At 47.3% G+C, this 13,939-nt stretch overlaps 1 pseudogene; it reads left to right on the forward strand.

Annotated features, from left to right (window-relative positions):
- Positions 1-233: 233 nt before the first annotated feature.
- LOC136523091 (ninja-family protein 4-like) lies at positions 234-2,948 on the forward strand (annotated as a pseudogene).
- The last annotated feature ends 10,991 nt before the right edge of the window (positions 2,949-13,939 follow it).

The following is a 13,939-nucleotide window of genomic DNA, read 5'->3' on the forward strand; positions in this document are numbered from 1 at the left end:
GGGATCAACCTGTTGGAGTGTTGGGCATCCACCGGTCACGGCGCCCGTCCACAACTCGACGGCTCAGCCCCAGCCGAGGCTGGCGAGCCCACCGGCTCCCGCTCGGCTCCCGCCGCGGCTGCGCGGTGGCTCACAAGCTGGCACCACGCGTCGGCCGCCGTATAAACTCGCGCGCGTCGTGCCGGAGGCAGGCCTTGCCCGTCTTCTCCATCCCCAGCGGAACCGCATGCCCCAGAAGCCCAAAAACGAGCAGAAACCTTTGCGTCCTGTTCCCCGCGAGAGTCAGTCGCTCAAGGTCGCGGCGAGGAGAAGCAGAAGCGCTGCACCTCTCCAATGGCGGCCTCCTAGCTCCCTCCTCCGTGCAACCTGTGTAAGTCGCCTCTCATCCCGTGTTCTCTGCTCCGGCCCCTCGCCTCTTGTTGGCCGGGAATGGTTGCTCCTGCGGCGTCGCTCAGCTCTTGCCCGTCTTTCAGGCGCTTCTCGGATGCTGCTGAGGCCTGAGGCTTCCTGAGACAAGCCTGCGCTCGCGATGGAGGGGTTCTCGAGGGACTTCCTGTGCGGCATCGGCAAGGGAGACGCGCCGCCACCGGAGCAGAGGCCGGGGCATCTGCGGAAGGAGATGGAAGAGGAGGTAGAGCTAAGTCTTGGGCTGTCTCTAGGCGGCCTGTTCGGCATCGATCGGATGGGGGACAAGCTCCCCCGGACGTCGTCCATGGCGGCCGTGCTGACGCCGACGGTGGAGGTGCCGGCGCCGCCCGCCCTCCGGCGGGTGAGCGGGAGCCCGTCCTCTGCCTCTTCGGAAGGTGATGGGCAGAGATTGCAAGGTGCGTGCGGCTTTCTCTTTGTGGGGTTTATACTATCTTTATTTAGTATTTTGCGACCCTTGATAGTTAATTTGGCTTTTAGATTCCGTGCTTAGCAGTGCCGATTGTGATCGTTTTGGTAAATGGTAGTAATTGTGAATTATTTTCCAAAACTGTGTTAAGTAGGTGGCATAATATTTTATTGCAGAGAACTCTGTTGATTCAATCATTCTTTCTGTTATAGGTGTGTATTTCTTCATCAAATATCTCTGAGAAAAGATTAGTAGTTACCTGTGTGATGCACTAACAGTTCGAAGTTTGGTATTTGATATTTCCATGAATACTTATGTGCAGAAGCAAGATGCACAGATGTGTGTCTGAAGTACTTTAAAAAAATTGTAGTTTTGCTAATTGGTTTTTAATTAAGTTACTATGTACATTCGTTAAAATTTTAATGGCAATGTAAATAAACAGAAAGAATACATGCTTTAAGGTAACAATCACATGTTGAGAAATCGAATATCTCAGTGTTGCCTGAAATGAACATCAACAGCTTTTGACAAATTCCCAATATCTGTAAATACTTACTGAATATTGCAGGCAGTGGCACCCTCATGAGGACTAGCTCACTCCCTGCTGTCATTGAGGCTGCTGGCAATGAAGAATGGAAGAAACGGAAGGAAGCACAGAGTCTGAAGAGACTCGAGGTTAAGAAGAAAAGGATTGAGAGGAGGAACTCTCTCACTTGCAGCACTTCAAAAGAAGTGGCTGGGCAGATTCCAGAAGAGATGAATGCACACACTGACAAATTAGTAAGTTGTGACGGAGCTGTTGTGGGCAATAACAAAAATCATAGCAGTGGCAAGCATCTGGCGAAGGGGCTTCCCCCAAAGTACCAGGCTACAATTACATCACAAGATAGTTTGTCAGCAACGGGAAAGAAGCCAAACTCAGCCTTCAAAGGTATCCCCTTTTGTTTGTTATATGTACACCGTTTAGACATTCTCAGTATCCATTTCCCATGCTTCCAAAAACATGAATTTTGCTAATGCACCACATGTGTAATAATACATGAATGAACTGGATTGATATTTGCCCTTAAATTAGGACTTTGGGCACAAAGATCAATGCTATTTACATCTATGATCTTATAAGTTAATATGGAGTTCTATATGTGTGATGCATCGAGATGTTTTACATATATTTGATGTTAGTGGTTATTAGCTAAACAAAGGCTATGCTGTGTGAGAATCTCTGTTGGGTCCTCTTCAATAGTCACTAGACATTTCATGCCATAAGCGCCTCGCTGAATATGGAAGATTCAAATTTCTATAATGTTCAGCTCTTATAGATGGAGGCTGTATTCTTATATTGTTCAGTTATTATAGATGTGAGCTGTTTGTATATGCTTGAACACTTTCTATTCTAGTGGTTCTTCCCATTGGATTTTTTTTTGTTATCATTAAGCTCTATATTATACTCATTCCTGATTTTTTTTAGGAACAGTCGTCACTAAGGAGCCCAGCTCGTCATCATCTGTTCCCTCCTCCGGTGAAGCTATAAGGAGCGTGACGGCTGCAAGTCCACCGCCGCCTTCGTCTTTGGCAGCTCCCAGAACAGCAGCAACCCTTGGTTCCAGGGGAGATCAAAGCATTTTAGGCCGGGCTGCTGTGCTGCAAGGGCAAACAGCATGGGGGACGTGGAAAGGAGGATTTTGAAGGAGATGCCGGGCGTGTTCACCAAGGGCTGCCCAACGGCAACAGGGTTGAAGGCTTCCTGTATAAATACAGGGAAGGAGAAGAGGTGAAAATCGTATGCATCTGCCATGGAAGCTTGCTTACTCCTTCGGAGTTTGTGCAGCATGCCGGAGCCGGCAACGGCAAGGTAGATAACCCGCTGCGACACATTGTCATGAGCCCTACCCCGACCCTGTGAGTGAACCTCATCAGCAGACCCGTGCTGCAAGCATCAGAGTAGAATCTCTTCGTCAGATTGTGTTTGTGGTGCAGTGCCCGATTAAATTGGTGGGCATTATGGGTAACATAACCTGTTGATGATGTTTTAATCTTTTCTAAGCCTGCAACATTTTTTTTCTTGTATGTAGGTGTTCCTGCAGAAAACGAAGCTCACGATAGAGTGTTAGCGGCCATGACTTCACGCAGGCACATATATAGCTCCCAATCACTTTACTGCCTGAGTAACTTAGACCAGTAGTCCAGCAATGAAAAAAGGGTGCGCCATCCGTATGTATTTCAGCTGTAGAGGCTGGAGCAAGTTAAGCTTATTCTGCTACCTAAGTTCTTGTTCGGATGTAGTCGGATTCACCTCAATCCACGTTTGTTGGGACACATGAACACATGTGGATTGAGTTGAATCCGATAACATCTAAACAAGGCCTAAAGAAAGTATGAATCCACGGTAAGCTGACACTGGCAATTCCTGGAAACATGTATGAGAAAAGACTGAATAGATGGCACAATGATCTAGAACGCGCAATTTATCATACGAGTATACGACTTAGAGCAGGGAAAGGTTTCTACATCTGATCTGATTGCTTATACATACGAAACTAAAACTTAGCCGCAGCGACCTGACAACATCATCAATTAGTCCTAATATAATATCCTCGCTATTTGCTCAACCAAGTTGCATTGACACGGAATTGGAAGTGCAATTCTGCAAAGGTTTCATGCATCATGCTTGAACTGTCGTCATAGCATCTGTTGCTTGACATCAAGGTGAACAAACATCTACATATATCTTACACAAGTGCTAAAACCCAATGAGAGCAACACAGAACAGTAATAAAGTGTCAGGTGCGCAGGGAAGAAGAAGGAGGAGGTGCGAAGGGCTATGACTGTTGCGCGTTTGGCAATAGGTGGCTAAGTAGTCAGCCTTAGGGCTGTAGTGTGGGGTTAGTGGGCCTCTGCATGCCTGGTGATGGGCCGGTTCGGATGAGGCCGTGGCCGTGTATTGAGCCGTGCGGGTGCGCGAATATAAACATCAGTGACCACGCTGTGGATGGCATTGAATAACAGAAATGTAACTGAATCCAAGTCTGAACTCTGTTTTGTTCCCTTCTCTTGTTCCATTCTGTTTTGTCTTCCCAAATCCTCCAATTCTACTTAGTTAAACCAATCAAGTTTCAGCAAGACATGGCGACCTCCATTGAAGCTCTCTCAACGTCGATGGAGAAGATGGCAACTCAGTTCGAGGGGTTCCAGACAATGATGAAGCAGACGCTGGAAACCTTGAGCAGCGTTGGTGCGTGGCAGGCCACTGCTGACGAGGCGCTCGAGCATTTGCGTCAGAGAGCTAATGCCGCGGTGACCTCCATCGGTGATGTCTCATCTTACATCTTAGGTCACGCAAGCGAGTGCGCGTCTGGATACTCTGGAGATGCAAGCGCGAGCAGGACCAAGCGTGCTCGAGCCGCTGCGGGGATCTCTACCACGTCCGCCTTCACCTCCGCTACCTCCACCGCACTGGTTGGACCTCAACCTAGCTCCCGGAACATATGCAATCAGTATTAGATTTGGTTAAGGATGATTTGTTTTAGTTCTAAATACAAAGGACGAGCAAGAGTATGGATTTCGACATATAAATTTTTTAATTTCAGTCATGATGGGATATGCTTGGAATAGGCATACTTTCTTGTTATAAGTAGATAACCTTACTGTAGAAGTGCAATTAGATACTTATGTACAACAAACATTCCAGAAGAGTTTTATGGTGGTAGCCAGTCACGATCGCCTCTTGCTTTTTTTTCCGAAAGTGGTGGCAAAAGGTTTGCCATTCATTTTATTAGACGAAGAAAAGCAAAAAAGCAAAAGAGAGTTACAGAATATTTACAATACCAGAACCCCTGGAACAGCCCTTATCAACAACAGTACCAGCTAACCTCCTTACACAAGCGAGGCTAACCCTGGGGGACCTTTAAGCACAACTACATAAAGGACAACAACAACCATGAAGAAAACGGCCTAGCTCGAGAACCAGCAAGACCAACATCAGCACTAGATTAGTGAAAACTTTCGGTACTATTTGACCCCAAATCATATTGCTGAATGTCCTCCTTGCATAGCAAAGCCACTTGTCTTGGTTGTAGAGTTTTTTGTGGAAGGTTCTTCTATTTCTTTCTTTTCAAATATTCCACCAAAAATAGATCATGATGCTGTCAAAATACCTCCTCTGTGATTTCTCAAACTTCATCCTGCATTCCTCCTCTGCTTATTTAATGAACTTATAACAATGTTCAGTATTTGCATGCAATGTTATCTTATATTGCTACAATACTAAGTAAAAAAAAAGAGAGACATTCAAGTGATATGTCACCTATGTACCTTGTAGTTTTCTCATATAAATGCATTTGCTCGTTTTCCTTCTCCTCCTAGATAAATTATTGAATTTGGAAAACTAAACACCCAGTTGTTATCATCCTTCCCTGATTGATTGAGCCATGTACTAAATTATTCTGATCTTAATGCAGATTATCAGGTGCCACCCAAGATCTGCCCAGGTCTGTTATATGCAATGTCCATGGTGTTAATCCAAAATTTCTTGAGGTAGGCAAGCTAAAGTTGAGGCAGCTGTAGAATGGGGAGAAAGCCTTCACAAAAGGGGCATACTACATCGGGAAGATGGTATGGAGTAAGGGATAAAGGGAGCTTCTTGATCTGCTGTCCAAATATCAGAGCAAGTTGGTTGGTGACGACATCCTAACATATGGGTATGTTAAGCCTCGGGATCAATGGTTCCCGACCAAAGAGACCCCCCGGTCGACCCCTCCAGGATCGTCCAGGGGCTCGGGGGCTATACCCATCGGGTACGCTCGGGCGCACCCTCAGACCAACAAACCCGGCCAAGCCTGAGCACGCCGCGGCCTTTGCTCAAGGTTCTGGGGCTCGCCCGAGCCTCAGGCTCCCGATCGACGGGAAACCCGAGCCCGATCCTTGGCTCCTGCCCTACCTACGACGCCAACCAAGGCCCGGGCACAAGAAGACACGCCCCTTGCCATCTAGGCTCAGAGGACTCCCCGACGCTGCACTCTGGGCGCGGCGCTGCCAACCTAGACCATTGGCTCGAGGACTACCGCCTTGCCATGAGGGCCGAGGGGTCAGATGACGACTTCGCCATCTACTACCTTCCCCTGCTTCTGTCAAGAAAGGAGTTGAAAGCGCTGGTCATAGGGTGACCGGACGTGCTTGACCCTAGCTCTGGTAGTGTTGTAGAGGTGACCGGACGCGTCCGATATTGGTATCAGACGTGTCTAGTATTCAGTCCAGGCGTGATCAGTTGAGGCAGAGGTGACCGGACTCTGGGGAGCGTTCGGTCGGTGGTGATCCAACGTGTCCGGTCAAGCCCTGGACATCTCGGTGTAGTTTTTCGGCGTGACCGGAGTCTACGTAGCGTCATGTCCGGTCAGAGGAGGTGGCGCGCGCGGCTACGAGTGACCTGACGCTGGTGGCGTCCGGTCAGCCTAGAGCGGCTCTGGCATCTCTCTAGACTCGACCTGACGCTGCCCAGCGAGTGTCTGTTCGTTTTTTCTCTGTCGCGTCCGATCAGTCGTGTCAGAGCGTGACTGTGCTAGCCATTGGGCGCCAACGGCTAACTCGTTTGAAAGGGACACGTGGCCGCTTGGCAGCGATCGAACTCTGCGGTCCGGTCCGGTCATCCTACCGGACGCGTCTGGTCAGTGCGAAATCTGCACAGTCAGGGGGGCAACGACTCTATTTGTTTGAGCCCTCTATAAGTAGAGCTTGGTCGGCTTGGGCTCATCTCTCTTGGCACTTTGACATACTTGACATCCTTGTGAGCCTAAGCAAACACCTCCCACTCATCTCCATCTTTGATTCATCGTTATAGTGAGATTGGGAGTGATTCCTAGTGCAGTTGCTTGAGTGATTGTATTTAGTGGCACTTGGAGATCGTTGTGGCTGTAGATTTCTTGTTACTCTTGGCGTTTGCCGACGTCTAGATGGCTTGGAGCAGCGGAGGAGCATTGGCACGAGTTGATGATTGTTCGTGGCCATCTCCCGGTGATTGTGAGGGGTCTTGTACCTTCCCCAGCGGAGAGCCAAAAGGTAACTCTAGTGGATTGCTCGTGTCATTGAGTTACCTCACTTATGGGTAGGTTCTTACGATGCCCTAGTGTGGGCTTGGCATGGTGCCAATTAGCCGCCGAACCACCAAGTGTTGGTCGACACAATGGGGACTAGCGTGCCGGTAAGCATGTAAACCTCGGGAGAAAAATCACGTGTCTCATTGTCTCCATTGGCATTCTCCCGGTGTTCATTGGCATTCATATTGTGATTGATCATCTCTCTTGTCACGTCGGTATAATCACCCTACTCACTCTCTTGTACTTACTTTCATACTTGTGTAGTCAAGCTATTTAGTGTAGTTAGTTTTGAGAGCTTGTTAGTTTGGTTAGTGAGGCTCTTTAGTTAGTTTTTAAGAGCTCACTAGCCTAGAAAGTAGTGACTTAGCCATATGTGTGCTTAGTGATCATAGCGACTAGAATTGTTGGTATATGTGACTGGCAATCCTTGTAGAGCTAGATCACAATTGCATTTTGCCATTTAGGTTACTAACCACTTGCTCTATTGTATTTGTAGGAAATTTTTTATAAACTATTCACCCCCTCTAGCCATTTACGACGTTTCAATCTTATCCGCATGGACCGGGTGCAGGAAGAGAGAACAAGAGATAGGTGTGGCGGGGGGTGGCCGACAGGTGGGTCCGTCGTGTCGGCGTATGCTGTCGTTGACATGTGGGTCACTCCTCGCATCTGACGGCGTGGACGTCATTTCGGTCATGGGCCTACCGCACAGAGAGACAGAGGGAGACAGGCAACACGACGACGATGGCTCGGCGGCGATGCAGGGGAAGGGCACGGGGGCTCGCCGGAGCTGGCATTACCAGCGGCGTCTCCGACCGAAGCTCGATGTAACACGATGCTCCCAAGGCCATCCCGCATCGCCTAAAGCAGTCGGCGGTGACTTCCGGTGCTCGAGGCGGCGGCGGTGGCTCATCGAGGCTGCAGCGGTGGTGAGTAGATGCTCCTCCTAGGTGTTCTAGTGAACGGAGAAAGGCGTCGTGTGGCCACCGTGCACCAGTGAGCGCTTAGCGGGGTTGTTTGGGTTCGTCCGTGCCTTGCCGGCATCGAGCGTTGGTGATGGCGGCTCGACGGCGGCTCCTCACGGAGGCAGAGCAACCCGGAGAGGGAGAGAGGGCTAGCGATGGTGGAGATGGTGGAGGATGAGTCAGGGAGTTTGCCCTCTTCACCAATTTCCCGAAGGGGCACTAGAGAGGGAGAGGCTGGAGCTCGGCTCCCACGGCGGTCATGGTCGCCGATTTGGGGGAAGTCGCGCCAGGGCTCAGGAGAAGAGGGGAGAAGGGAAGAGAACAGGGGATGGTATGTTCCCAGACTAGGCGAAGCTTATGGCGCTGATGGTTGGAGCGGAGGGGCTCGGGGGAGTCCTATTTATAGGTCGCCAATGGCGGTTCGTCGGGGGAGATATTTTCCTCCGGGCGCCTTGGTTCCGCGCTCGCCAAGCTTCCTCTTTCCCGCGCACGCGTTCAAATTCTAAGGAGATGGCGCGCAATGCGAGCTTATCCTCTCCTGGCCGGAAAACTCCAAGCTCGGCTATGGCGGTGGCTACAGCCGGTTGTCCTGGAGCTGCTGCGTGGTGGGGCGGGGAGGATAAGGCGTCGCGAAGGTTCGTGGGGACCGCGGTGATGTTCTCAATCCCTATCCGCTCGGCCGGGCAAGGCGGTAACGGCAAGTTCGAGGCGGCGGAGGTAGACGATTGGGAAGACATGGTATTCGCGTCGTTCGTCCCGGGGTAGAAGACGAAGCTGACAAGGCGGTCCCGCGTGTCGGTGAATGAGGGGGAGAGGGGAGCGGCTGACTGCTGGGCCCTTGTCGTCAGCGGGAGAAGGCGGGCGCGACGAGTTGGGCCGTATGGCCGTGCAGGCCCATAGCGGGTGCGAGGGCGCGGGTCGAGCTGGCGACGGCCCGTGGAGGAAGGAGAGGCGGGCTGCTTCGCAGCCCGAAAGGAGGGAGGGAAGGGAAATGAGCCTGTGGCCATTTCCCAATTTAGAACCTTTTTCTATTTCCCAAAATAAACTATCTGCACAAATGAAAGATTTGGATTTGAATTTCAAGGAGGTTTTGAAATGTGGAGAGCTTGGAAAATCAAAGGAGAGTCAAGGAGGTTATTTTGGATGGAGAAAGTCAAGGGAAAAATGCCAAGGATGATTATTTGGTGCCAAATAAATTCTAGGGCAAAAACACATACAAGCATTCAAAACAATCAAGCATTTCATCATTCCAACATTCTAACATAAATGCTTACGGTAAATTTTGATGCAGGGTTTTCGGAAAATATATTTTTAAAACGTTTTGCAGAAAATAAATAGTCAAGTTTTTAATTTGTTGTAAAGTTTTAAAAATTTAAATTTTTAGTGAATTTTAATATGACGCAAAACACAAGGTGTTACAATACTCTAGAGATGCAAGCATGAGCAGGACCAAGCGAGTTCGAGCCGCTGCGTGGACCTCTTCTGCGTCCGCCTTCACCTCTGCCGCCTCCACCGCACTGGTTGGACCTCAACCTCGCTCCCGGAACATCATCGTGCCCACCTGCGACAGATGGGGAGCGGCTCAAGGGGCACGACACACCCTGCAGCGGGATCCTAGGACCCCGACTATAGTTCGACGTTGTGGGTACGTATACGATTCTGAATCCTCGTCTGTTTCCGATGGGGGGGTGCTGAGAATCATTCTGGTTCTCGATCCCCACCGTTTCCCAAATTCAGTATGTCTTGTTGCCTGAGGAAGTCAGGATAGCTGTTTTGTCTGATGGCCAAATTCCTAGGGAGGTGCGGTCTTTGTTGGAGTCCTATGAGGATATGTTTTAGACTCCTACCTCCATGCCTCCCCCAAGACCCTTTGATCATTAGATATAGTTATTTCCTGGAGGCCTACCAGTCAACATCAGGCCTTACAAGTACTCTCTTGTGCAGAAAGATTAAATAGAAAGGCAGTTGACTGAGATGTTGAGCAATGGCATAATCAAACCAAGCATTAGTCCCTATGCATCACCTGTGCTATATATTGGTGAGGAAGAAGGATGGCACTTGGAGGTTTTGTGTAGATTATAGGCACCTTAATGCTCATCAAACTATCAAGAACAAACATCCTATACCTATAGTGGAGGAGCTCATTGATGAATTAGCTAGAGCAAAGTGCTTTACCAAGTTGGACTTTAGAGCTGACTATCATCAGATCCGTATTGATGTGGCAGATACTCACAAAAACAGCTTTCAAGACCCACCATGGCGTCTATGAATTATTGGTCATGCCCCTTTGGTCTAACCAATGCTCCTGCCACATTTCAAGGGATTATGAATTTGATCTTTGCTGCTCTCTTGAGAAAAGGGCTTTTTGTGTTTATGGATGACATCCTCATCTATTCCAGTACCTTGTCTAGCATGTCAAGTTGCTGACACAAGTTTTTGATATCCTCAGAGCTCACAAATTTTATATCAAGTTGTCTAAATGTTCTTTTGCTCAGGAGGAGGTAGAATATGGCCATACCATGTTTAGTAGAGGGTCTCTACTGAACCTGCAAAAGTATTGGCTATGGAGCAACAACCCACTCCAACTTGTTTGAAAGATCTCAGGGGGTTCCAAATTCATTATGCACTATGGCTTGATTAGTAGACCTCTGTCTGATCTTCTCATGAAAGTGTACCTTTTGTTTGGACATGACTTACTGAGACAATTTTTTAGCAGTTGAAGACTGCCTTGATTCAGGCACCAGTTTTGGCTCTTCTAGACTTCTCTAAACAGTTCATTCTGGAAACTGATGCAAGATTTGTTGGGTTTTGGGGCTGTCCTTATGCAAGAAGGCCATCCCAAATAGCTTATTTAAGTAAGGCTGTCAGTCCAAAGAATCAGACATTGTCTACTTATGAAAAAAAATGCATGGCTATCACTGTGGCAGTGGATAAGTGGCACCCATATCTCCAACACCTGGAGTTTGTGATTAGAACTGACCACAAAAGCTTACTCCACTTAACTGAACAGAGAATTTCCACAAAGCTTCAACAAAAGTCTCTTTTTAAGCTTATGGATCACCAATTTAGAATTGTCTTCAAGCAGGACTCAACTAATATGGCTGCTGATGCTTTATCTAGGTGCCATGCTCCTAACTCAGTGTGGGCTTTGTCCTTCTGTGAACCAGATTGGTTGCAAAATGTTAAGTTGGGTTATCTGGAAGATCATGAGGCTGTGAAAATAGGCGTTGTCAGAGACGGTTACTTGAATGATAACCTCTAAAATTCAGAGTTTTGTTTCTTGGAGCTCAGCAGCAGGTAATAACCTCTGTCGGCTGTAGCTTATGCACACAAGAAAACACAGTGAAATAATAAATAATGAATATATAAACCAGTTCTGCGTGCAATGCAACTGCACACAAATTAAGAGAAAGCACAGAGACGTGTCGCATGATCTCTTTGAAGCGATTCGCCAGAGATTTCACAGCGTGCTGCTGCATCGGATCACACTTCGTTCAGTCAGAGCTGCAAAAACTAAAGGGAATTGAAAAGAAGGCAACGTCGTCATACAACTGGCGTCTACGCCTGGTTAATCTTAATCCATGGGCGGCATTGCTGTATGTTCAAGTAATAATTAACTAAAGAAAGCAAACTACACAGAACTGCTAATAAATTGTATGTAACAAATTGTTTTCTGAATCTATTAATCTGTTGAACAGGTATCCTGCCACCGCCGCGATCAATGGACAGAACCATGTGGTACAGAGATGACACACGAATAATAAGCTGGCATCACTAAAAATCATGCATCAGCGTGCATGGAGCACGTTAATGGTGCTACTAGCCAGTACGCTTTTGCCGACGTGGCGCCACTAGGGCTCGTAGTTGAAGTTGTTAGGCTGGCCTAATTACCTACCAGGCCACAAACAGCAATGTGTTTGTTTAGGTATGTCTTCGACCAGACATGCATCTCCAATAAACCGGCACCTAAAAGCTCTGCTTGCTCAGCCAAGCAAAGCATTTCTGCAAATATGGCACATCTCACACAAGACAACTGGGTAGTGCTGAAAAACATGAGCCTGAATAGTGCCTTCATCACCCTTTTAAAAGCTCCTGTCTCAGATGATATATATGCATGTCACACCATTCAGAGTAAGAACATTAGGACGAGACAAGAAAGATATATGCCGGTGGTGCTGCATTGGCCGGGAAACTAGTGGAATTCCAGCTCTCAGGTTGTACTACTGCTTCAGTTTTATTTGTTATATTTGCTAACTGCTAAAAAACGACGTCAAGGAAGCTTTGCTAGTGGGAGGTGTGTGAGTGGCAGTGCGCACCTTCGTAGTCTATGCATGTTCCAGTTCTTTCCACTTCAAATTTGGGTGCCTATGTTTTTTAAGCAAATTTGGATAGCTCCTGCTTCTAGGTATTCTGAAGGAAAAGCAATGCTATATATGGTCTGGTCATCCACTAGTTTGCAGCATCCGTGAGCTAGCTGGGCATGCACTTTTGTCAATTTGTGTTCGATATTGCTTTAGTCAATCCAGTAAGGATTCATTAACATGTCTAAATCCTTTGAACACACCACTTGCATATATAGAGTGGTCAACTGCATGTTCAATGCTTGCAATGCGAGTGGCCAGCTGAAAGGGAGGCCTAGTTTCTGAACTTTCCCACAGGAAGCTTGCTGTTAGTTTCAGGCTGAGGTTTTTTAGCAGAGTTGGCATCAAACTGGCCTTTCTCCGCAGCAAATTGACCCATCATCTATGCCCACTAACCTGCACAATTTCATTATCATTTGAATACTAACTATGCCATGCACAAATTAGTATAAATCTTTTATGAAAAAAATTAATTAAGAACCAAAGTATTTGCCGCCGCTTTAAAACGTTGAGCAGTTCCCCCCATAGCAGGCAGGCATAGAACTAGAAGTGACCGTGACGACGTGCATGTACCAGATCATGTAGTATAATAAACACGGGAAAGTGAGTGACTGCACAGAAAAAGGTCGAGCTTTTTCATGTGATTATATACGGCTGGTACAATCCAAATCTCCGGTTAATTTAAATTGCCTGAAAATGACGCAACAAAGCAGCAACAATTCCTGCTAAATGCCACGGCCACAGTTCATCCAGTACTGCCACCTGCAGCACCAGTTGTCCTAGAATATTCAGAGCAAAACAAAAAGGGGTTTCCATTTCTATGTTTAAATTTTCATGCAGATGGATGGATTCTATATAAAGATGAATTAGTGATATTGCGTCCTGAAAGCACTCCCGCTCTCCAAGCATATACATAATTCATATTATTCCTATCTAAAGGTGGCCTGAATTTATACCTGATCCATTGTTCTTTTCCTTTAAATAAATTTCATCGAAAAGTAAAAAAAGAAGGAAGCGGTGGATATATATGGAGTCCAAAAAGCTATGTACTCTGGTCAGCACTAACTCAACCATGTTCTGTCATTTTAGCTAGCCACCACATACTGTCGATATATTGGTCGATCGATCAGATGATGCGCTGTATGTCACTTTTGAGACATGAATTGATGGCACTTGTGATCAACCTCCAGTCCTCCACGGGAAATAGAGTCCAGCAACTAGCCGTGAAAGTGAAAACTACGGGACGATGGCCATGTCCAATATCATAATTTGTCTCGATTCAGTGTAAAAAAGGAGTACAAGATGCGACAAGGTTGATGTACGGGTTATTGGTTTAGTCAAGGCCATGCTGCATATTGACTTGCATTGTTGTTAGTTGCCTATGTCACTGTGTTTGGTTGGACACCAAAGCTTGCCATGTCAAAGTTTGGTCATGTCACAGTTTCTTTGACAACTATTTGGTTCACTGTCACAGTTATGGCACAAAGGGAATGCAACATGAGGACTTCACCAATTCTATTACTACTCTTGCCCAAGCAAGCTTTCCTAACACTCTGCCCCACGTGTCATAGACTCATTTTCGTGCATAACTTGCCACAAATTTGGCTTCGATTTTGCTTGCCACACTTTCTGTGGCAGCCACAGTTTGTCGAAAGTTAGACGTGGCAAGTTTTGATCGCCAACCAACCG

The sequence above is a fragment of the Miscanthus floridulus genome, chromosome 18 (genome assembly GCF_019320115.1).
Source record: "Miscanthus floridulus cultivar M001 chromosome 18, ASM1932011v1, whole genome shotgun sequence".
NCBI classification, from domain to species: Eukaryota; Viridiplantae; Streptophyta; class Magnoliopsida; order Poales; family Poaceae; genus Miscanthus; species Miscanthus floridulus.